This window comes from Schistocerca nitens, chromosome 8 (genome assembly GCF_023898315.1).
Source record: "Schistocerca nitens isolate TAMUIC-IGC-003100 chromosome 8, iqSchNite1.1, whole genome shotgun sequence".
NCBI lineage: Eukaryota > Metazoa > Arthropoda > Insecta > Orthoptera > Acrididae > Schistocerca > Schistocerca nitens.
In genome coordinates this window covers 464,198,756-464,224,290 of record NC_064621.1, presented here as the reverse complement: position 1 = coordinate 464,224,290, position 25,535 = coordinate 464,198,756, and positions in this window count along the sequence as shown.

Sequence of the window (25,535 nt, the reverse complement as noted above, 5' to 3'; positions counted from 1 at the left end):
ATGCCACGAAAACACTCGCTAGGCAATAACGTTCCCTTTTCGGACTGGACGTTTCCGACAATTGTTGCAGGGCCATACGCGCCATCTGCCATCTGTCGCGTATCAGGGATTGTTGCCTTTCCTGGCATGTGTCTGGCTGCACCTCGTTAACAGAAACTCCAGCATAGTGTTTCACAGAGTTCGTGGCATCTGTTCGGATGATGATGCTGTCTTGATCAGGAGTCCACAGAGAGACAGACATACTCTAGAGCGTGATAGCGTTTTTATTCTATTTGGTCTGTGTATAAGCCTTGTACTTTGGTTGTGACGAAGTACGGTGACATACATTTCACTATGGCGATAAAAATATTGTGGCATGCCTGAATATTTCGAAGTCATATGGCATATTTACAGAAACCTGTAGCATGATTACAGTCGCAAAGAGTGTGATCAGCAGACCTGCGATAATATGATATCATCTGCGAAAGGGACCAATTATACAAGACGCATGTATAAAATTTTTGAGACATGTATCTGAAATGTACACGTCCCACAGTAACGCCCGTGTGAACTTTCAGGCTGCTACGATCAGCCCACATCCTCACTTTTTCGGAAGCGATTTCGATTGAAAATGTTGCAAAATGCAAGAATCACGACTATTATACTAAGAGAGATTAGAGTGATATCAAGACAGACATTTTTTCCTCTCGTAACACGCGAAACCAATAAGTCATAAAACCAGTAATACTGGTATGAAATACATCATGTCGTGGAAGGAAGACATGGAAGCAATTCAAAGGCTTGGTAATACATTTCTTGCTAGTCGGGTCGATCAGTGCAAGAAAGTTACAGAAATGATCCGTGAACTTAAATGGGAATCTTTGGAGGAGAAAAGACGCTCTTTTCGCCAGAGATATTTAGGAAGTCTAGATAATCAGTATTTATGACAGACCGCAGGACGCTTCTGCTGCCTCCAAAATATCTCGCGTGGACCGGAAGAACCAGCCAAGGAACATTAGGGTTCCCACACAAGCAGATGAGTAACCATTTCATCCACGCTATATTTGTGAAAAGTCAAATGGTGCTCAAAAAGGCCAAATAGCGGAAAGTACTATAGAAGTTTTTTAATAAGCTCTCTATACATTGTCGAAGGTGCCGAATCCGAATTTTCAAAGCCACCTCAACATTTCGGCCCGAAAGTGGGTCAAAAATGGACAAAAGCTCGAAAACATTTGACTTTTTTTGTTTTTCGGTTGTAAGTTTGAAACGGCGCAATTTTCGGCACTGTTGACGATTTATGAAAATAAAGAGTATAAAATTTACCACAAAGTAGGTAAGAGTGGCATTTTTCAAAAGATCGACCATATGGCTTTAGCGCCTATTTCAACCTCAGGACATCCCTCCCCCCCCCCCCCCCCCCCGCCCTCTGACCCTACCGTACTTTGTTGCCCATCCACTGCTGAATTCCAGCCTCCTGAAGCATTACGATGTTTTTGGAGTGGTTTGGTAGTTGGTTCATGCCGTGGTGGCAGGGTAAGATGTTAGTGAGATGCTGTACATGTTGGCAGCCACTCAAGGGATATTTAGGAAACTGCTGCTTCAATACTGCTCAGCAGTGTGGGATCCGTACCAGATAGGGTTGATAGAGAAGATCCAGCGAAGAGCAGCGCGTTTCGTGTCGTTACAGGATCATTTAGTAATCGCGAAAGCGTTACGGAGATGATAGATAAACTCCAGTGGAAGACTCTGCAGGAGAGACGCTCAGTAGCTCGGTACGGGCTTTTGTTGAAGATTCGAGAACATACCTTCACCGATGAGTCAAGCAGTATATTGTTCCCTCCTTGGTATATCTCGCGAAGAGACCATGAGGATAAAATCAGAGAGATTAGAGCCCACACAGAGGCATACCGACAATCCTTCTTTCCACGAACAATACGAGACTGGAATAGAAGGGAAAACCGACAGAGGTACTCAAGGTGCCCTCCGCCACACACCGTCAGGTGGCTTGCGGAGTATGGATATAGATGTAGATGTATATTTCAAGCCGGCCGGGGTGGCCGAGAGGTTCTAGGCGCTACAGTCTGGAACCGCGCGACAGCTACAGTCCCAGGTTCGAATCCTGCCTCGGGCATGGATGTGTGTGTTGTCCTTAGGTTAGTTAGGTTTAAGTACCGTAGTTCTAAGTTCTAGGGGACCGATGACCTCCCATAGTGCTCAGAGACATTTGAACCATCTGAATTGATTTTAAAAATAATTATTTTAAAGTCCCCAGTCAAGCGTTTACAAGCTTTCTCCCAGAGTAAGTTCAGCTGTGTCTACGTGACACAAGCTGCCTGTGTACAAGAACTGATGCAGTTCTGTCCGGCTAAAGCTGCTGACAAGAGATACCCTGAGACCTCTGCTTAAGTTTGTTAGCAAGTTCAAGCCATCTGTTTAGCCAATAGCGTGTGTGCGAGGGAGGTCACGTGTGTGGATGATGGGGGCCTCTGCTGGGCAGAACACATTCGCTGCTCACTTGAGTAGAACAGACCTCTTTCTTGAGAGGCAGAACTTCTGGCTCTCCGTCCATGACTGGCAACCAGCAGAACTTAACGTCAACTGTCTCGCCTCCCTTGCCCACTTTATCTGACGTCCAAGGCTGGCCTATACCTGGTAACTTGCTACCCTAGCCGCACTCCGTGTATGCTGTACATTGACATATATTTTTTTTGACCTAATTTCCTGTTCTATCATTTAACATAAACCCTGGACGACCACCTGATACGTTCTGACCACGTCGACCACCTGTACATTGTCGTCAGAAGCGGGATACAACACCTCGCTCGCTCTTCCCGTACCTGTACAATGCCAGTAACCTCCCCCTCCTGACAGGGGAAGACCGGTCCTTTGTGGTCGTCTCCTGCACCACCACGCATTCGCTCTCGGCTGTTCGCTTGGAACGTATTTGCGGTCGGTATGTTTAAGTGTATGAAATAGTTGTACATACTGAGTGCAAATAAGACGCGTGTTCTGTACTCTATGACCGAAGAAAAGTGTCATCACTTAGACCCGAAGTGGGCTTGAAGAATGTTCTTGAAACAAGTAAGCAGAGGACGAATGGGATAGATGCCCTTCGGAAGGGCAGAATTGTGGTTAAGAGTTGTGAACAATGTCGAAGAAAGTACCGTTACTCGTAAACAACTGGCCGGCTGGCCATCTCTCTGTCAGAAGGGGAGAGATAACAGCCATCTCAAAAACATCTTACTCTTCCACGACGGCAACTATCAACTACCAACCGCTCCAACGATATCGTGATATTTCGGAAGGATGGAATTCGGCAGTGGACCATGATGAGGCCCATCTCCTCAGCTTTGAAACAGCGCTAACTTCAACAGGTGCTACATGCCACGTGGTGAGTCTGACGAAAAAAGTTTGTGAAATCTGCTTTATGGGAAATCGTATCCTGAATTTTGATAAACTGCCAACTTTGTCGAAAATTGTGTCGATTCTTAGTTGCAAGTCGAAAACTAAAAAAAATGGCTCTGAGCACTATGGGACTTAACATCGGAGGTCATTAGTCCACTAGAACTTAGAGCTACTTAAACCTAACTAACCTAAGGGCATCACACACACCCATGCCCGAAGCAGGATTCGAACCTGCGACCGTAGCGGTCGCGCGGTTCCAGACTGAACCGCCTAGAACAGCTCGGCCACAGCGGCCGGCCGAAAACTAGAAAAATGTCCTATATTTTGGTAGTTTTTTTCCATTTTTGATCTATTTCCGGCCCGAAATTTTGGTGGGACTTCGACAATTCGGATTCAGTACCCTCGAAAACATATAGGAAACTTGTCAAAAAAAACCAAAAATGTCCCATATTTTGGTAGTTTTTTTCCACTTTTGATCCATTTTCGGTACGAAATTTTGGTGGGACTTCGACAAATCGGATTCAGCACCCTCGAAAACATACAGAAAACTTGTCAAAAAAAACTTCTGCAAATATTTCCTCTAAGAATCACCATCTGCCTGGACTATAGGAAAAGGGATGACTAGTTATGGTACGAAGTAACCTCCGGCACGAATTGTGCCGTGGCTTGGTGGCATTGATGCAGATGTAGATAACGCGCCAGTTTTAATTGGTTTGCTCAAATTAAAAAGCAATTACTGTAAATTAACAAATAGCAGATGTTGGAGAGCATTTTTATTGGTGGAAATACGAAACAGAACGTTTGTAATGTATACCGAAATGTGTAATACGGGTGGACGAAGTTTATAAATGGGAGTACACAGCCTCGAACAGCAGAAATTAAAATTTTTCTAATAGATGCTTGCACATAGTCGTAAACAATTGGTTTTCGGGATGCTACAAAATAACGATGCCCATTTGCCGGAATGTTATGTTAATGAAGCAAAATGTGTATAATGTCGAGGTAGATTATTATGGGCATCTTCTGGCGTTCACAGTGGCGTTGTTGGCAGCACACCCAACGGTGTGTGGTAAGAAGTGCAGAGGGTACCTGAGCATCATTCGTCCCTCATCCACTTCTCCTTTTCCATTTGCCGCTGTTCGTGATAAGTAGACTGAGCTCATGTGTACCTAATGGCAGCGTCGTGCTGAACCTAAAAGACAATATTTTAGAAACGGAAGAAGAAGTAAATGGAGGTGGAAGAGATGACATTGCGAGAAAAATTTCGCAGGACACTGAATCACCTACCGCCTACATAGGGGAGTCGTCAACGTGACTAATTACCGTGTGTAGAATCCAGGTTGTATTCACGGCACTGTCAAGGATTTCTCCTTAGGGGGTTGACTGTAACGGGGTGTGCTTTGCCTCTTGATAGTTAAGGAGCTACCTGAGTGAGAGTCAACGTCCCCAAGCTCTGGGAAGCAGACAACACTCCCGAAGAGCGGTGAGCCGACCACAGTCCCCTCCATACCGCAGCGGAAGGACGCCTTTAACACAGGATGACACGGTGGTACTGACAGACGTAAGTCGAAATAGTGCCCCTGTGGTAGACGACATCTCCTCAGAATTATTGAGGACTTCGTGAGCGCCAGCCGTGACAAATCTACGAGGACGTGCTGAAAGTAATGCCCCCGAAATTTTTATGCGAAAACTCTTCACGCTTTTTAAATACAACAAACTTTATAAACATTCTACATCTTTATTCTGCATGTCTACTTATATGTTTCTCAACTCACTCTCTCGACGAACGCATTTCCCCAACGAGAGACCAGTTTTATGATACCGTCAATGTGGCATGTTCGACTTTGTTGGCGGAGCCACGACGTCACCCCTGTTTTCACCACTTCATCACTGTCAAAGTGAAGTCTTCGAATGTGCTGTTTAAGTTCAGGAAACAAATGAAAGTCGGATGGGGCCAAGTTGGGACAGTATGAAGGATGATTGATGACGGTGAAACCGTGGCGTGGGATTGTAGCAGATATCGCAGAGCTTCAAAATCGAAACTGATTACGGTGTGCTGTTTCTCACGCGACGACATAGTTATGTTACGCACCGCAACGTTACACGTTTTAATTAGAAACCCTCTATCGGCGCAGGCTTGCAACTTGCGTCGCCGAAGAGGTAAAGGCGAATGAGTTACGGTATGTATATGACACGTAATATCTCACCTATTATTGAGAACAGAATAAAAAATTCGGAGGCATTAATTTTCAGTACGCTCTCGTACTCCGCCTTGTGTGAAAGATATCTGAGAAAAAATATCATCCTATTTCGAGAATAATGTAATGATTCAAATTCATGAGAAAGCAAGTGCTGGCAGGTGTGAATATTACGAACTATCAATTTAATAAGTTGTTGTTGTTGTGATCTTCAGTCCAGAGACTGGTTTGTTGCAGCTCTCCTTGCTGCTCTATCCTGTACAAGCTTCTTCATCTCCGAGTAACTACTGTAACCTACATTCTTCTGAATCTGTTTAGTGTATTAATGCCGTGGTCTCCATCTATTATTTTTAACCTCCACGCTGCCCTACAACACTAACTTGGTGATCCGTTGATGCCTCATAACATTTCCTACCAACCGATCCCTTCTTCTAGTCAAGTTGTACCACAAATTCCTCTTCTTCACAATTCTAATCAGTACCTCCTCATTAGTTAAGTGATCTACCCATCTAATCTTCAGAATTCTTCTGTAGCACCACACTTCAAAAGCTTCTATTCTCTTGTCTAAGCTATTATCATCCATGTTTCACTTCCATACATGGCTACACTCTCTACAAATACTTCCAGAAAAGAGTTCCTCACACTTAAATTTATACTCGATGTTAACAAATTTCTTTTCTTCAGAAAAGCTTTCCTTGGCATTGCCAATCTACATTTTATATCCTCTCTACTTCGACCATGACCAGTTATTTTGCTCCCCAAATAGCAAGACTCATTTACTACTTCAAGTGCCTCATTTCCTAATCTAATTCACTGAGCATCATCTGATTTAATTCGACTACATTCCATTATCCTCGATTTGCTTTTGTTATGTCGTCAGCAAATCTCAATTTTATATTTCTTCTCTATGTATCTTAATACCTACTCCGGATTTTGCTTTTGTTTCCTTTACTGCTTGCTCAATATACAGATTGAATAACATCGGGGAGAGGCTGCAACCCTGTCCCACTCCCTTCCCAACCATTGCTTCCCTTTCGTGCCCTCGACTCTTATAACTGCCATCTGGTTTCTGAACAAATTTCTTTCGACCCCGGTATTTGACCCTTGCCACCTTCAAAATTTGAAACAGAATATTCCAGTCAACATTTTTAAACGCATTATCTATCCTAGAAATGTACGTTTGCCTTTCCTTAACCTGTCTTCGAAGGTAAGTCGTAGGGTCAGTATTGCCTCGCGTGTTCCAACATTTCTACGGAATCCAAACTGATCTTCCCCGAGGTCGACTTCTACCACTTTTTCCATTCGTCTGCAAAAAATTCGTGTTAGTATTTTGCAGCCGTGACTTATTAGACTGATAGTTCGGTAATTTTCACGCCCGTCAACACTTGCCTTCTTTGGGATTGGAATTAATATATTCTTCTTGAAGTCTGAAGTTATTTCGCCTGTCCCATACATCGCGCTCACCACCTGGTAGAGTTTTGTCAGGACTGGCTCTCCCAAGGCTATCAGTAGTTCTAATGGAATGTTGTCTACTCCCGGGGCCTTGTTGCGTCTTAGGTCTTTCAGTGCACTGTCAAATTTTTCACGCAGTATCGTATCTATTTAACAGTGTGCTATTTGTGCTTTTACCAGTGGGGGGGATGTCTTAGTGGGTTAGTATGATTATGTATGTTACTAGCTTGGACCGCGGTGTTACCCACGGTTAAACAGTTGTTTATAAACAGACGTTAATGCCGAAGCCCACTATTCACGCGTATACACCATCGGAAAAGTCATCCCTTGTTATATCTTTAAAAGTACATTATAGGTAAAGCTTATTTACAAAATCATCTACATACAAGTATACGAGGGGAATTCAAAAAGTAAAGGCACATTTGTGAAAAGCTGTACTTCTTCTGATGATAGAAAACTGAAACATACGTTATTTTTCTTCGTAACCTCCCTGGACTTCAATGCAGTTTTCCCGACATTGTACGAGTTCTTTTTTTTTATTTCATCAGAAAATACGTTTTTCAGTTGCATCTGTAACCAATCTTGCACCGCAGCAATGACGTCTTCATCACTTTAAAATCTTCTTCCCTGTAGTGCTTCCGTTAAGGGTCCAAACATGTGAAAATCGCTTGCAGCTAGGTCTGGACTGTATGGTGGATGTTCCAGCACCTCGAATCTCAACTCCTTTATTGCGTCGTCTGTCCGTTTGGCAGAATGTGGGCGAGCGTTATCTTGCTGTAGGATGACACCTCTTCACAGTTTTCCACGACGTTTGGATCTGATTGCAGGTTTTAGTTTCACATCCACCATACAATACAGACCTGGCTCTAAAGCCTCGTTTACGCTGGGTCGACGTCTTCCAACATTGTGGCATGCTAGGGAAATGTGGCGTGCGTCGTCTTGTAGCATGCTACAACAGGCAACATCTTACGGCGTATGTTGCATGCGGCAGGTTAATTTATACCAAAGCAACAGAATTTGTGCCACACGTGTGTCGGTCTTGCAGTATAATGGATGATAAAGTGATCACAGCGGCGGCCTACTTGGTACTTGCACGTGCAGCTAACAACGGAAATGAAAACTAAAGGAAAAGAAAACGATGGTGGAAGAGAAGAGTATTTAAAGAAGGTCCACGAAATAGTATCATAGGAACTAGAAGCAGACGATGATGTGTTATTTAGTAATTTTACGAGAATGTCGACTAAGACATTAATTACTTACTGCAGTTAACTACACCTCTTATTGTAAAGAAAGATAATAACTGCCAAGACAGTATTCACCAAGAATTCGATGGGCCATCACATTACGATTTTTAGCCACTGCCGATTCATACAAGTCACTAATGTACTTATTTGAAGTATCATATTCTGCTATTTCCCTCATAGTGCCAGAAGTATGTGAAGCTCTTTCATTGGTGTTGAAGAATTACATAAAGGTAAGCACGCAACATTCAATACTGATTTCATTTAAGTAATGTTTTATTGGCATTTTTAAGCAAATTAAAATGGATATTAAAGAACTGTTAAAAATACTTATTTCTAAAATCGTATTAATTCCAGCTCTTCTGTTTATGTTTGAACAAATTCGTCACAATTATTATTGACCACATATACAATTTCACAGGTGTGTTTCGCAACCAATGTTTCGATGCTCGGAGTTTGCTGTTCATACTCCCTGTAATATTATTGGGATTTCCGTAGTATGAAAGCTGTGAGTACCCTTGGAAAGGCATTCACCTATCTTTATATTAAATGATCAACTTATGAGATGAGATATATTCTTTGAAAGACATTTGTTTTATATAATTTACATAACTGTAAAGATGCGCATCTAGCGCGGACGCTAATACATCGATTGCGCAGTCAAGAAACATTTTAACAGAAGCTGAACTGACGTTCCGCTTCGATCTAAATAAAAGATGACAGTAACAAACTTTTGTAGATCTTCAGATTTTAATGTACTTCTGCTTGTAATGTGAAAGTGTAAAGCAGGTCGACTTTAAGCCATAAAAGTGAGCGGTCTTGCCAGCGTGCAGACATTATTAATTAATAAAATTCGAGTAATTTATGTTCGATACTGTAAACCGGCAAGTTATTGTTATGAAGGTGTTGAACGGTGCAAGAATTGTCTTGAAGGAAGGAGAAAAGTAATGACTGTAATTTGTGACAAAAACGTGAACCAAGGAACTAACACAGGACAGGCTGAAATCTGATCGCACCATACAGTTAGAAAAGTACTTATGTAAGTTATACTGCTTATAAATAAGCCCTAATTGCTTGTGAGAATTGTTTGAATATATTAAGTATTTACCAGATTTCTTATTCTATTTTTTTTCCTTTATATTTTTTTTACCTCCATGCCATATTATTTTTATAAATGTCAAGCAGCGTTTACTACAGCAGAGAATACTGTGGCATCCTGGTCGTAGACAGAAGGCCGCTCCTTGTCTTCTATACAACTCATAGCTGCCCCATTTATTCATGATTTCATTTGCAAATGCAATTTTTTTTTTATTGTTCAGTGTTATAGGTCCCTTAGGTGATTATAAAATTCATACTGATTACGTAAAGGAATCCGGGTTGTTCTTTTCCAAATAAGAGAAGTCTTTGCGTAATCAAAAACTAGCCTCCTTCTGACAACGATCAGGAGCCGACCGCTTTCGTGTCTCCTGTGGCAAAGCTGTGCCAAACTGGGAACACGACATTCTAGTATGAAACGCAGATTTAAATTGAAAGAATTGAAATATATTTAACCTAATTTTTTTTATCATACTAGATCCCCCAAGGCTGCTTTAAAAAGAACATTTGAAAATATGTGCTTGACATATGTGGGAGGTACATGTTCTTCAAGAGCTACATCGCCGTCATCTTTTGATACTGTGTCCTCTGTGTCATCAGTCTGAAAAAATAGGGAAAGTAATGAATATGTTTTACTTTTCAGATTCCAAAGGATACAGAAGAATGGCAGAAGGTAGCAAGAAATTTCGCAGTGAAGTGGAATTTCCCTCACTGCATAGGACCCATATATGGCAAACATGTGCAAATTATGTGTCCTCCGAATACTGGAAGTGAATACATCAACTACAAAAAAAAAACATTCATCATTTTCCTTATGGCAATTGTAGACAAAAATTACTGCTTTCAATATGTAAATGTTGGATGTCACAGGGACAGAAAGAGAGTGGAGGAGGAGATTGACTTAGAGGGGGAGAGAAATTGACCTTAGCGAAGGGGAGAGTGACGGATGGGGTACGAGGTGATAGAGGAGAAGAGCAGATGCACAGATTGAAGGGCAGGAGGAAATGGGGAGTGGGAAAAGAAGGATATGGACATAAGGGGAACGTAGACATCCGGGCAATGCCGAGTTTATTTACCTCATTTATAAAATTAATAATACTTCATATGTTGTTAATTAACAACTTTGTAAATGATTCATGTAATATACGATACTCAAACTATACCAAAATATGAGATGAATAAAATGTAAAATTAAAATTTTTGTTTTGTTTTGTGCTTAATTTTAACACTCTGAAATTATAAGTGAAAGTTAATGTGTTAAATCAGCGTTTTATGACAAAGCTATAGCAAAGTGTGGCCGGTTCAGCTGGTATTACAGTGTATAATTGTCATTTTAACTTACAGAGTTTAGTTGAAGAGACGAGATGAATGAGACTGCTCCTGAAGATTTGAGGGTTTGTCTGTTGGTCTGTCAAGGGCGCTATGGTGCTGAGACTTGATCCACCTTGCTGCAGATTCTTCTGCATCGAAGGAATGCAGTGGAGGTCCATTTATTGAAATGAAAAGTAGATTTGAAAGTGTCGGATTTTGTAAGTGATTTCTCTGATCAGTCAGTGTTAAATTCATGGCACTAAATCGGCGTTCACATTCAGCCGTATATATAGGTATAACTTCGACTGCTTTCACAAGTCCCTTCACAGAACTGGGCATGTGTTGAGGATTTTCTCTATAGATTCGAAAATCTTTAACTAGTGACGCACAAGTGCTTTCACGTAATTTAAAATCAACCTTATTACACAAGCGAGAAATTGACATGTCACCATAAAACACACATTCATAAGCATCTGAAGGCCATGTATCTGAATTTAATACGGCTACACCCGAAAAGAAATTCAGGTCCTCGAAGCGGTTTTTTATATTGTCTACCAAAGACTGAAAAAAATTGTTCCGAAATGTCTGAAATCTGTTATATTCATCACAAGATGTTTCTTTAATTAATACCCCTTTGAATGTGCGCTTTTCCTCCAACTCTTGTACTATCATCCCAATTCGTGGCGAGTCATTTGTTTTCAATGTTTCAAAGAGTTCTTATAGCCACGTGAATTTGCTGTTTTAAGGACTGAACAATTTCTGTTCTGCATAAATAATGATAATACTTGCAGAACTTCTAGGGCCTCATAAAGCATAACTAATTCCATTACAAGCAACCACTTTGTGAGATGCTTTAGTAAACCTTCAAATTTAGATCGCTCCTGAGTTGATTAGGAACCATCATGTCTCAGTTTTTCAAAAAGATGGACAAGAGAACTGTGACTTTCAAGAAAAGCTCGAACAGCATTAAATGAGGAAGCAACCCAACGTACGCGAACGAGAAAACACAGAATATAAGGAATCTAAAAAAACCTGTAAATGGTATACAACTGCTACATCATTCATAACATTGTGGACAGCTAATTCCATTTTGTGGTTCATACAATGAACGACAGGTAAATCCTTATGTAAATGACTACGCTGTAGAGCGGCTACGCCTTTGTAAGCAGCAAGCATTGTTGAGGCACTATCTGTTGCGATACCTACAACGTGTACTAAAACGTCATTTGTGATGCCATACTTTTCAGAGCTACTAACAGTGTGCTGAAAATGCATTCTCCTGTCTCACTTTCTAATTCAACAATGTCAAAAAAATAATTGCAAGCAACTCCCTCAAAGGACAAACGTAAATGTATTATTAAACAAGTTTTATTGGAAACCGTTGTACTATCGTCCATCATGATACTAAAGTTTGTACCCGATTCTGCAAGGAAGTGAACAAGATTCTTTTTCATTTCTTCTCCTACAAATAAAATGATATTTCGGCATGCATGGTCAGAATGAAGCATATTATCGACTCATAAACCATTAAGCTTTTGTAGTTCGATTACTGCAGGATGATGATTGAGTTGAGTGCGTCCGGGCCTGTAAGAACTACGGAATTTCAGTATCTCATTCACACAAAGCAAGATTTCTGATTTCCTTAAGAGCAGTGCATTACCTGATACGTGTACAAACTCTGACAGTCAGGATACTAACAGTGATGTTAAAAGAGTTAAATTTCTGTGATAATGATAATTTCTGTTTAGCTATTACATATGCAGATCTGAACAACCAAGCAGTTGCCATTACTTTTTCTTGATGCTGCTTTCCCCACAACTTTTCACTTTCACTCACGCACTTTTCTAAACTTTTCTTTTTTTTATACTCAAGATTTTTACGCACTTCATGTGTGATTTGCACTTTGCATGATCCCCGATTTTATCATTTAGTCTTTTGGTATTATTAGCAGAAACACCAGCTAAAAACGCGTTATCAATACGCACACGTTCACTGCTTTCCACCTTAAGTTCACGAACTTGTGAACACACTGTGCATATTACTAAGTTTTTTTTTTCATTTACGGACAGCCACGGCTTAGTCTTTTGCCAGTTTTGAAAACGTAATAAGGCAACACAATTTCCTACTATAATCTCAAGAGTACTGTTACTTCCATTCCTACCTTGAGAAGTGTCACAATTTTCAGTGACCAGAGATTCAGTGCCTTCCCCTGTATCAGCACCATCATTACCGTTTTCTTTTTTACATTCACTGTCTATTTTAACTCTTTTAGCACCACTGTTAGTATCCTGACTGTCAGAGTTTGTACACGTATCAGGTAATGCACTGCTCTTAAGGAAATCAGAAATTTTGCTTTGTTTGAATGAGATACTGAAATTCCGTAGTTCTTACAGGCCCGGACGCACTCAACTCACTAATGAAGCTACTGAAGCGGGAACGTGTGAAGATCGCCGTGTGTTTGGCGGACGCGAGTCAACGAACAAACGGCGCCAATTAATTTGGAGTACACTATGCTGGGGAGCCTGTGTTAAGCTCCACCCACATGGTTCGCGGCTAGTGAAGTCAGACTGTCCGATCCCATCTGACCAGTACCGTTGCACACTTCGCGCTACTTTGTGCTTTCGTCCCAGGCGCGTTAGTCTGCGCCATACCGTTGCCAAAAGGTGGCCTACCAGTAAATGTTCGCACAGGTACCGGGTCACCACCCTGTGTCAGGGCCCGGGTGGGAATTTCAGCCCCCAGCTAACCCAACTCTGCGGTACGACTGCTGCTGTATGACTGCCACACTACTTCCCTCGCAAGCTCGAATGTAAACGGATGACGCACCTTAGACGAAAGCAACAATGACAACATGATAATGATGATTTAGTTCTAAATGTTTTGAAATGATTAACTACTACATAACACTTTTTCAAAATTAATAAGCAAACATATTAATAGTATTAAAAACTTTCAATGTTCGGCTCCACAAATTTAAATTATGTGTACGGTTTCACTCCAGTGCGTGGGAAATAAACATCCCAGGTTGGGATGCATAAACTAAACCCAGAGGAGGGGATGGTCTGATCCAGAGCGGGGGAAATCGCTCCCATCCCCCCCTGCAAATCGCACACAGCTATTTAATAAGTAATGCTTGCAAAATATTCTATAACTGACCTTTATCGGTATTTTACTTTATCTTACAACAAGAATCTAATGAAATCTATTATTTTATTTTGTTGCCGTAATATGTCGTGAGGATCAGTTATAAATTAGTTGCAATTGAGCACATGATTATCTGAATTGAATTATGGCTCTGACTTATGCACTTAATTATCAGAAAAGAGCCGCGCGGTGTGGCCGCGTGGTTTGAGGCGCCATGTCACGGACTGCTCGGCCCCTCCCGCCGGAGGTTCGAGGCCTCCCTCGGGCATGGGCGTGTGTGTGTGTGTGTGTGTGTGTGTGTGTTTTGTTCTTAGCATAAGTTAGTTGAAGTTGGTTTAAGTAGTGTCTAAGTCTAGGGACCGATGACCTTTAGCAGTTTGGTCGCTTAGTAATTCACACATACACACACATCAGCAAAGATTACTGGCAAGAAACTTTTTTCCTTGATTTAATACCTCTCTTCCTTAAAACGTACTGATTTTCTGCTGAGGCCAAAGTTATTGAATAGCATCGGCTTGTGTGGTTGCATCTGAAAAATGTATTTACTGAAAATTAATTCAGACCGCGTGACCTAATAAAGGCATTGTACTTTAGTTGTAACATGGAAATCCACTCTAGCTTCCGTTAGTACACATTTAACTTTAAATCCTTTGAATGATAAAAGAGTGGCAAACTACGCAAAGAAGGTTAAACAAATCACGCTTGATTATTATTATTCCAATTAGGACAAGGATATTTTAATTGATTAGCGCAGAAATATTTTCATATGTAATCTCGATCAGAACGAAAGAAGCAGTGAATGATTCATTGTCGGAACCAGTTACACAATATGAAAAATGAAACAAGCCTGAGCTATGGCTCCTTAACGTGTTATTACTTTTAGACGAACATGGAACTGATCATAAATCGTATCACTGTAGGCAACATCCATTTTCGTGCTATACACGCAGAATTACTTTAAAAACGGAACTATTTTTTAAAATACTAAGTGATCCGTAAAGAGAGGCCACAGTAGACATAAAGTATTTACAGGTGTGTAGGAAACCTAGTAGAGGCCGACCTAGGGGACGATCAGTTTGGTTCCGGAAAATGTACAAACACGCGAGATAATATTGATTCGATGGCCTATCTTAGAAAGGGAAACCTTTGTGTATAGCTTTCGTGGATTTTGAGAAAGCTTTTGAGAGGGTTTACTGGAACACACTCTTTGAAATTCAAAAGACAGCAGGAATAAATCAGGGAGCGAATGGTTATCTACAGAAACCAGACGAAAGTTGTAAGAGGCGAACGACATAAAAGGGAAAGATTAATTGTGAAGGAAGTGAGGCAGGGTTATAGTCTTTCCCGCCGTTATTCAGTCTGTACACGAATAAACTGTCAGGGAAACCAAGGTGATTTTCGAAAAGGGGATTAAGGATCATCGAAAAGAAATAAAAACTTTGAGGTTTCTTGATGACATTATAAATCTGTCAGAAAGGTAAAATGCTTGTAAGAGCAGTTGAACAGAAAGGATGGCATCATCAAAAGAGGATATAAGATGAACATCAACAAAAATGAAATACGGGTAATGGAATGCAGTTGAATAAAATCACGTGAAGCTGAGTGTTTTCAATGAGGTAACAAGACAATAAAAACAGTAGATGAGTATTGCTGTTTGGGGAGGAAAATGATGAAGGTCAAACAGAGAGCATATATAAAATGAAAACTGGAAATGCAAAGAGAAATATTGCTGAAAACAATAAATTTCTTAATGTCGGACTTGAAGTTAAATGTTAGGAAGCCTTTTCTGGAGGTATTTGTCTGCAGTGCAGCTTTGTACGAGAAACGCTTCAGAGAAGAGGAGAATTTCAGTTTTTGAAATATGATGGTTCAGAAGAATATTGAAGATTAGTTGGGTACATCATGTAGTTGATGAGGAGCTACTGCAATGAACTGGGCAAAAAAAGAAATTTATGCCACAACCTGAGTAGAAGAAGGGGTCGGTTTATTAGGCCATAACGTGTTTCATCAAGTAAAAATCAATCGGAAACGGAGCAAGTGTGCTAGTAAATAAGGCGGAGGCAGAGAACAGTAAGCAGGTGCAAGTAAATTAATTTTTTAGAAATGATAATTGTGTGTCTACTGAATGAATTTTTAAAAAGAAATAAATTAGTGAGAAAATTATTTGAAATTGTTATCGGTATATTTCCTGTAGTGTATCTTGATTCAGAGTAGATTACACGTGCAAGTCTTCGGAAAAGTGATACGTTATGCGTAGTTTGTTGCAAAATTATTGCCAACGCGTGAAACCGTCAGCAGTGTTAACGACATTACTTTCCCGGGTGAGATTCGTATGAAAATAATGTCACTGTTGCAAACTTGGCTTCGTGCGATGCTCGTGATGTTCAGATATTCTATGTTTGGAATGTTTCTACGATCGGTATCATCCAAAGGAATGTACTAAATCTTCCTGAAGAATCGACATACGAATAAAATTTGAGAATTAATATAAGAACTGAAATGAGAATAAACTACAAGAATACGAGAAATTAAAAAGATTGTAGCCCCTGATAATACCATAAAAACATATACAGCGTGTCCCATTTATCTTGATCACCCCAAGTAACTGTTTGTCCAGATGCAAATTACAAAATGTTTCAAGCAAATGTTCTTTATCTGTCAGGGGGACCTCAATCGGCACGATTGCCTTCGTTGTAACTTTGTTTTTTACAAAGATATGAACAGCGGTATGACCTTTTTAAATGGCACCCTGTATCTTTTATTCGGTAATTCATTTCATCTCCTAAAGACCTATTCAAAAATGTATCACAGTGTACCATTCACTGAAACACATCGTTATTAATTACATACCACAACATTGTCTGTGAGCCCGGGATCACAAGCTCGTCCACTTGCTGGAATTGTCAGAAAGCAAATGCAAACCAAGTAAAAACATAACACAAAATTGAGTTTGACTCTCCTGTACCATTGCCCAGGACTAGAACATTCAGAGGTGTTCAAAGTGGGGACCCTGGACACCGATACACTGGTGCACTCGTTGAATGAAAGAATTGTTTACTGTGTCCAGAGTTACCTGCTGAAGAGAATTACAAGCAAGCAGTATACGTTCCTGCATGTTTTCTGGAGTTGTTGGAATATCACGATAGACAACGTCTTTAATGCATCCCCAAAGAAAATGTCCAAAGGATTTAAATCAGGAGACCTAGCAAGCCAAGTCACTGTTCTTCCTCGACCAATCCATCTGGCAGAATACCTTCGGTTCAGAAAACGACGTGCACGCAAGGCATTATGTGCTGGACGTCCATCGTGTTGATACCACATAAGCATTCTGGTTCTTAGCGGCACTTCATCCAGAAGAGGAAGAAGAATTCGTCTGAGGAAGTTGGCAAACGCTGTGCTGTTTAGACTACCATTGATGAAATAAGGGCCAATAATAGTAGTACGAAGCATCCCACACCAGATGTTAACTCTCCACTGACGCTGATGTTCCACCTGTCTAAGCCATCGTGGGCTTTCGCTGGACCAATAATGCATGTTCCTTGTATTTACCTGTCCTTTGTTTGAGAAGGAACATTCATCGGCAAACAGAACATTGGAGAAGAAGTTCGGGATGGCGAGGATTTGCTGCTGTGCCCACTGCCAGAACTGTAAACGATTCTGGAAATCATTCCCATGCAATTCTTGATGTAGGTGTACATGGTAAGGACGGAATCGGTGACGTGTAAGAATACGATGTAAACTGGTTTTAGGAATGCTAATCTCGTGTTCAAGCTGTCGATTGCTCACATGTGGATTCTTAGCAACGGAAGCGAGAACAGTAACTTCGGCAGCTTCGTCTGTCCGAGTGCTACGACGATTGCGTTGTCGTAGGTTGAAACTTCTCGTTTATTGAAGCGTCGGAACAAGACGAGAAAACATCCGTCGGGAAGGTAGGTTCTTGTCAGGGTATCGGTCTGTGTACAGTTCCGCTGACTGCGTAGCGTTTTGCCTACCTTTAACAACAACAACAATAAAAGAAACGTTATGTCGTTGCAGTTTGTAGGAAGGACAGCCTTTTCTGTATGCCTACTCTACACGATAGTATTTAAAAGGACTAAACTACTGTACTAAATGTACTCGCACATAAGGAAACAGTACTGCAATTACTGTTGTGCTAACTTACATTCCCCATAGATGAGTGGCATTTCTACCTTCTCTTCGTTGGTGTACATTCTACTCACACAACTCTTCAACTGACGATGGTTGACGGAATGACGAGTGTGCATTCTACTTATGTTTACATTTGTCCTCTGCCAACGTCAGCACGTGGATGTGTTCCATTACCCAGAGTACCTGCACTAAGCGCTGGGAGCGTCAACGTCAATGTTGTGTTATGTAATTAATGACGTTGCGTTTGAGTGAATTGTACACTGTGATACATTTTTGAATATGTGTTTAGGGGAGGAAATGAATTATCGAATAAAAAATACAGGGGCCATTTAAAAAAGTCGAACCGTTGTTCATATCATTGTAAAAAAAAGAAGCTACAACGAAGGCAGTCATGCTGATTTATGTCCCCCTGACGTCTAAAGAACATTTGCTTGAAACATTTTGTAATTTGCTTCTGGACAAACAGTTATTTTAGGGTAGTCAAGATAAATGGGACACCCTGCATAATGTAATAAATGGATGTCATTGTGAAACCTAGTTGTAATTTTACAATTAATATGTAGCCCTTGTGTCCCCTGGCTTGATAAGAAACATACGTCTAGTAAACCTCCTGTGGGCATTGGTAGATAAATGTAAAAATAAAAAATGAAATAAAGTAAAAACAATAATCAGGTTTCGATCACGGGGCGCTAAACTGGGAGGGTGCGAAGTTAGTTAGATACTGTGCCGCCATGTGGGCTGAAACAATGGTGCTCAAACATCGAAGCTTTTAGCCGTCGTTTTCTCAGACATGGTCGGGTTTCTACGAATAATCAGAAGCACAATATTCGCTTATTTTGACTCCTCTTCCGGTGAGCGAAGTTTCTGGGAAATGGTTCCTTCAAAAGCTGAGCAAAGGAGGGTAGTGCGTTTCTTTCCTGCGGAGGGGCTGTTGTGGAAACAGAAATTCATCACAAAATAAGAGAAGTGCACGGAAGGTACTGCACATCCATTGCAAGAGTCAAGCCGTAGCACAAGCTATTGAAGGAATGGCGGATGTCGTACACGGATGACACTCAATCTGGAACTCCACACCGCATTACCGATACCACTGTACAGTATGTGGACGCGCTCATTATTGTTTACGGTGACAACCATTGCCACAAAGATCGGCTTTAGCGACGGAATAACAAGGAACATGCATTGCTCTTAGTATACTTGTGCCGTTCTTCGATGAACTTCTGTTCTGCTCTTCTTTTGAAGCCACTATTTGACAGAGCACTGAAAGACCTCAGTCGAAACAAGGCCCCGGGAGTAGACAACATTCCATTAGAACTACTGATGGCCTTGGGAGAGCCAGTCCTGACAAAACTCTACCATTTGGTGAGCAAGATCTATGAGACAGGCGAAATACCCCCAGACATCAAGAAGAATATAATAATTCCAATCCCAAAAAAAGGTGTTGACAGGTGTGAAAATTACCGAACTATGAGTGTAATAAGTCACAGCTGAAAAGTACTAATGCGAATTCTTTACAGACGAATGGGAAAACTGGTAGAAGCCGACCTCGGGGAAGATCAGTTTGGATTCCATAGAAATATTGGAACACGTGAGGCAATACTGACATTACGACTTATCTTAGAAGAAAGATTAAGGAAAGGCAAACCTACGTTTCTAGCATTTGTAGACTTAGAGAAAGCTTTTGACAATGTTGACTGGAATACTCTCTTTCAAATTCTGAAGGTGGCAGGGGTAAAATACAGGGAGCGAAGGGCTATTTACAATTTGTACAGAGACCAGATGCCAGTTATAAGAGTCGAGGGGCATGAAAGGGAAGCAGTGGTTGGGAAGGGAGTGAGACAGGGTTGTAGCCTCTCGCCGATGTTATTCAATCTGTATATTGAGCAAGCAGAAAAGGAAACAAAAGAAAAATTCGGAGTAGGTATTAAAATCCATGGAGAAGAAATATAAACTTTGAGGTTCGCCGATGACATTGTAATTCTGTCAGAGACAGCAAAGGACCTAGAAGAGCAGCTGAACGGAATGGACAGTATCTTGAAAGGAGGATATAAGATAAACATCAACAAAAGCAAAACGAGGATACTGGAATGTAGTCGAATTAAATCGTGTGATGCTGCGGGAATTAGATTAGGAAATGAGACGCTTAAAGTAGTAAATGAGTTTTGCTATTTGGGGAGCAAAATAACTGATGGTGGTCGAAGTAGAGAGGATGTAAAATGTAGACTGGCAATGGCAATGAAAGCGTTTCTGAAGAAGAGAAATTCGTTAACATCGAGTATACATTTTAGTGTCAGGAAGTCATTTGTCAAAGTATTTGTATGGAGTGTAGCTATGTATGGAAGTGAAACATGGACGATAAATAGTTTAGACAAGAAGAGAATGGAAGCTTTCGAAATGTGGTGCTACAGAAGAAAGCTAAAGATTAGATGGGTAGATCACATAACTATAACTAATGAGGATGAATTGAATAGAACTGGGGAGAAGAGGAGTATGTGGCACAACTTGACAAAAAGAAGGGACCAGTTAGTAGGACATGTTCTGAGGCATCAAGGGATCACAAATTTAACATTGGAGGGCAGCGTGGAGGGTAAAAATCGTAGAGGGAGACCAAGAGATGAATACACTATGCAGATTCAGAAGGATGTGAGTTGCAGTAAGTACTGGGAGATGAAGAAGCTTGCCCAAGGTAGGGTGGCATGGAGAGCTGCATCAAACCAGTCTCAGGACTGAAGACCAGAACAACAACAACAACATTTCACGTGCTCGTTCTGTAGTCATGTGGGTGGGTGCCCATGTCCCTCTTGTGGCGAATGTGGCGCCCCAGCGCTCTTACAAGGACCACGTCTTCTGTAGGCATTGTGTTACGATCGCTTCAGCAGTTTTCATTTTACAGCCTCTGCTCGTTTCTTTTCGAATGACAATAGTACTAACATTTTTGACTCGTTTTGTAAATGTAGGTGCTCTGAAGCTGTTGAGTGAGGCTCTCCGTGTTGAACAACTTTTTTCGTTTTCTTAGCTCTCCCACTGTAGATTGAGCATCTCCCCACACTGACGACGGTAACTTTTCAGTAAGTCGGCAATGCTTCTTACATTCTCGACGTCCATTTCCTTCGTTGATCCATACCGGTAACGCTACCCTATCGACCAGCAGTAATCAGCACCTGTTCAAACTAGAGCTTTCCGAGGTACCTCTTTTGAGCGCTAAATTCACTTCTCAAGATCCCTCCTGTAACGAACAAATCGAGGGTAGCAACCCGTGTTCGGAAACATCTTTTAACGACGCTACAGAGTGTCGGGCGGATACCACTGGGCCACCCCTTCGGCAGAGAAACGTTACTGTTCACGCTGATGGGCAGTAGGCGGAACGTCTGCCAATGTTGTTTGTCATTCAGTAATCTTGGCTGCCCCACATGAACCATGGACCTTGCCGTTGGTGGGGAGGCTTGCGTGCCTCAGCGATACAGATGGCCGTACCGTAGGTGCAATCACAACGGAGAGGTATCTGTTGAGAGGCCAGACAAACGTGTGGCTCCTGAAGAGGGGCAGTAGCCTTTTCAGTAGTTGCAGGGGCAACAGTCTGGATGATTGACTGATTTGGCCTTATAACAGTAACCAAAACGGCCTTGCTGTGCTGGTACTGCGAACGGCTGAATGCAAGGGGAAAACTACAGCCGTAATTTTTCCCGAGGGCATGCAGCTTTACTGTATGGTTAAATGATGATGGCGTCCTCTTGCGTAAAATATTCCGGAGGTAAAATAGTCCCCCATTCGGATCTCCTGGCGGGGACTACTCAGGAGGACGTTGTTATCAGGAGAAAGAAAACTGGCATTCTACGGATCGGAGCGTGGAATGTCGGACCCCTTAATCGGGCAGGTGGGTTAGAAGATTTACAAAGGGAAATGGATAGGTTAAAGTTAGATATAGTGGGAATTAGTGAAGTTCGGTGGCAGGAAGAACAAGACTTTTGGTCAGGTGAATACAGGGTTATAAATACAAAATCAAATAGGGGTAATGCAGGAGTAGGTTTAATAATGAATAAAAAAATAGGAGTGCGGGTAAGCTACTACAAACAGCATAGTGAACGCATTATTGTGGCCAAGATAGACACGAAGCCCACACCTACCACAGTAGTACAAGTTCATTGCCAACTAGCTCTGCAGATGACGAAGAAATTGATGAAATGATAATGAGATAAAAGAAATTATACAGATAGTGAAGAGATACGAAAATTTAATAGTCATGGGTGACTGGAATTCGAGAGTAGGAAAAGGGAGAGAAGGAAACGTAGTAGGTGAATATGGATTGGGGGTAAGAAACGAAAGAGGAAGCCGCCTGGTAGAATTTTGCACAGAGCATAACTTAATCATAGCTAACACTTGGTTCAAGAATCATGAAAGAAGGTTGTATACATGGAAGAAGCCTGGACATACTAGAAGATATCAGATAGATTATATAAGATAGAGATTTAGAAACTAGGTTTTAAATTGTAAGACATTTCCAGGGGCAGATGTGGACTCTGACCACAATCTATTGTTTATGAACTGTAGATTAAAACTGAAGAAACTGCAAAAAGGTGGGAATTTAAGGAGATGGGACCTGGATCAACTGACTAAACCAGAGGTTGTACAGAGTTTCAGGAAGAGCATAAGGGAACAATTGACAAGAATGGGGGAAAGAAATACAGTACAAGAAGAATGGGTAGCTTTGAGGGATGAAGTAGTGAAGGCTGCACAGGATCAAGTAGGTAAAAAGACGAGGGCTAGTAGAAATCCTTTGGTAACAGATAAAATACTGAATTTAATTGACGAAAGGAGAAAATATAAAAATGCAGTAAATGAAGCAGGCAAAAAGGAATACAAACGTCTCGAAAATGAGATCGACAGGAAGTGCAAAATGGCTAAGCAGGGATGACTAACGGACAAACGTAAGGATGTAGACGCTTATCTCACGAGGGGTAAGATAGATACTGCCAAAAGGAAAATTAAAGAGACCTTTGGACAAAAGAGAACCACTTGCATGAATATCAAGAGCTGAGATGGAAACCCAGTTCTAAGCAAAGAAGGGAAAGCAGAAAGGTGGAAGGTGTATATAGAGGGTCTATACGGGGGCGATGTTCTTGAGGACAATATTATGGAAATGGAAGAGAAGGTAGATGAAGATGAAATAGGAGATATGATACTGCGTGAAGAGTTTGACAGAGCACTGAAAGACATGAGTCGCAAGAAGGACCCAGGAGTAGACAACATTCAATTAGAACTACTGATGGCCTTAGGAGAGACAGTCCTGACAAAACTCTACCATCTGGTGAGCAAGATGTATGAGACAGTCGAAATACCCTCAGGCATCAAGAAGAATATAATAATTCCAATCCCAAAGAAAGCAGCTGTTGACAGATGTGAAAGTTACCGAACTATCAGTTTAATAAGTCACAGCTGCAAAATACTAACGCGAATTCTTTACAGACGAATGGAAAAACTGATAGAAGCCGACCTCAGGGAAGATCAGTTTGGATTCCGTAGAAATGTTGGAACATGTGAGGCAATACTGACCCTACGACTTATCTTAGAAAATAAATTAAGGAAAGGCAAACCTACATTTCTAGCATTTGTAGACTTAGAGAAAGCTTTTGACAATGTTGACTGGAATACTCTCTTTCAAATTCTGAAGGTGGCAGGGGTAAAATATAGGGAGCGAAAGGCTATTTACAATTTGTACAGAAACCAGATGGCAGTTATAAGAGTCGAGGGGCATGAAAGGGAATCAGTGGTTGGGAAGGGAGTGAGACAGGTTTGTAGCCTCTCCCCGATGTTATTCAATCTGTATATTGAGCAAGCAGTAAAGGAAACAAAAGAAAAATTCGGAGTAGGTATTAAAATCCATGGAGAAGAAATAAAAACTTTGAGGTTCGCCGATGACATTGTAATTCTGTCAGAGACAGCAAAGGACTTGGAAGAGCAGTTGAACGGAATGGACAGTGTCTTGAAAGGAGGATATAAGATGAACATCAACAAAAGCAAAACAAGGATACTGGAATGTAGTCGAATTAAGTCGGGTGATGCGGAGGGATTTAAATTAGGAAATGAGACATTTAAAGTAGGAGATGAGTTTTGCTATTTGGGAAGCAAAATAACTGATGATGGTCGAAGTAGAGAAGATATAAAATGTAGACTGGCAATGGCAAGGAAAGCGTTTCTGAAGAAGAGAAATTTGTTAACATAGAGTATAGATTTAAGTGTCAGGAAGTCGTTTCTAAAAGTATTTGTATGGAGTGTAGCCATGTATGGAAGTGAAACATGGGTGATAAATAGTTTGGACAAGAAGAGAATAGAAGCTTTCGAAATGTGGTGCTACAGAAGAATGCTGAAGATTAGATGGGTAGATCACATAATTAATGAGGAGGTGTTGAATAGAATCGGGGAGAAGAGAAATTTGTGGCACAACTTGACTAGAAGAAGGGATCTGTTGGTAGGACATGTTCTGAGGCGTCAGGCGGTTGGTAGGACATGTTCTGAGGCATCAAGGGATCTCAAATTTAGTATTGGAGGGCAGCGTGGAGGGTAAAAATCGTAGAGGGAGACCAAGAGATGAATACACTAAGCAGATTCAGGAGAATGTAGATTGCAGTAGGTACTGGGAGATGAAGAAGCTTGCACAGGATAGAGCAGCATGGAGAGCTGCATCAAACCAGTTTCAGGACTGAAGACCACAACAACAACAACACGATCTTGGCTGATTGCCACGATAGACAGTGGTGAAGGAGGAAAGTGGCTGCTGCGTAGAAATGAATGCGATGCTCTGTTGCCTTGCTAGGTGATGGCTTTGTACACGGGTTTCCATCTGTACTTTTCACCTCATGTATTGATTGATTCCTGGAGGAAAATAAAATGTGGATGGACACCCGTCTCGTAAAGGGTCATCTGCCGAGGCGAAAGAGCATCACATTCATAGGAGACGAGGTCTATCACAGAACAACAAACAACATTGAGAGACTTTCCGCCTACGGTCCATCAGTTTATAAAGTCACGTTTGCTACCGGAGGGAAGGCCTAGTGTCAGGCGCCGTCTAATATAACTTCGACACTCTGTAATGTCGTTGTATGACGTTTCCGGACACGTGTTCCCATTCTCGATCTGTTCCTCAAGACACTCTCTCTAGCCACTCGAAATCTGTCGCAACATTTCTGGGATATCCTGTATATCGTCAACGAGCGAAGTGGTCTGGGCACTGGACTCGCATTTGGGAGGATTACAATTCATATTCCTCTCCGAAGATCCTAATTTAGATTTGTAATTTTTCTAAATAGCTTAAGGCAACTGCCAGGATGGTTACTTTGAAAGGTCATTGTTGATATCGTTTTCCATCCTCCCCAAATCCGAGTTTGCGCTCCATTTCTAATGTTCTCGTTGTCAATGGGACGTCAAACATGAATCTTTCTTGCTTTTTTTCTTCTACATCTACACTCCAAAAGCCAACATACATTGTGTGGCGGGCATTGCTTAATGTAGCACTGTCATTAACAGCAGTGGTCTTTTCATATCATTCCTGATGATACCTTACAGA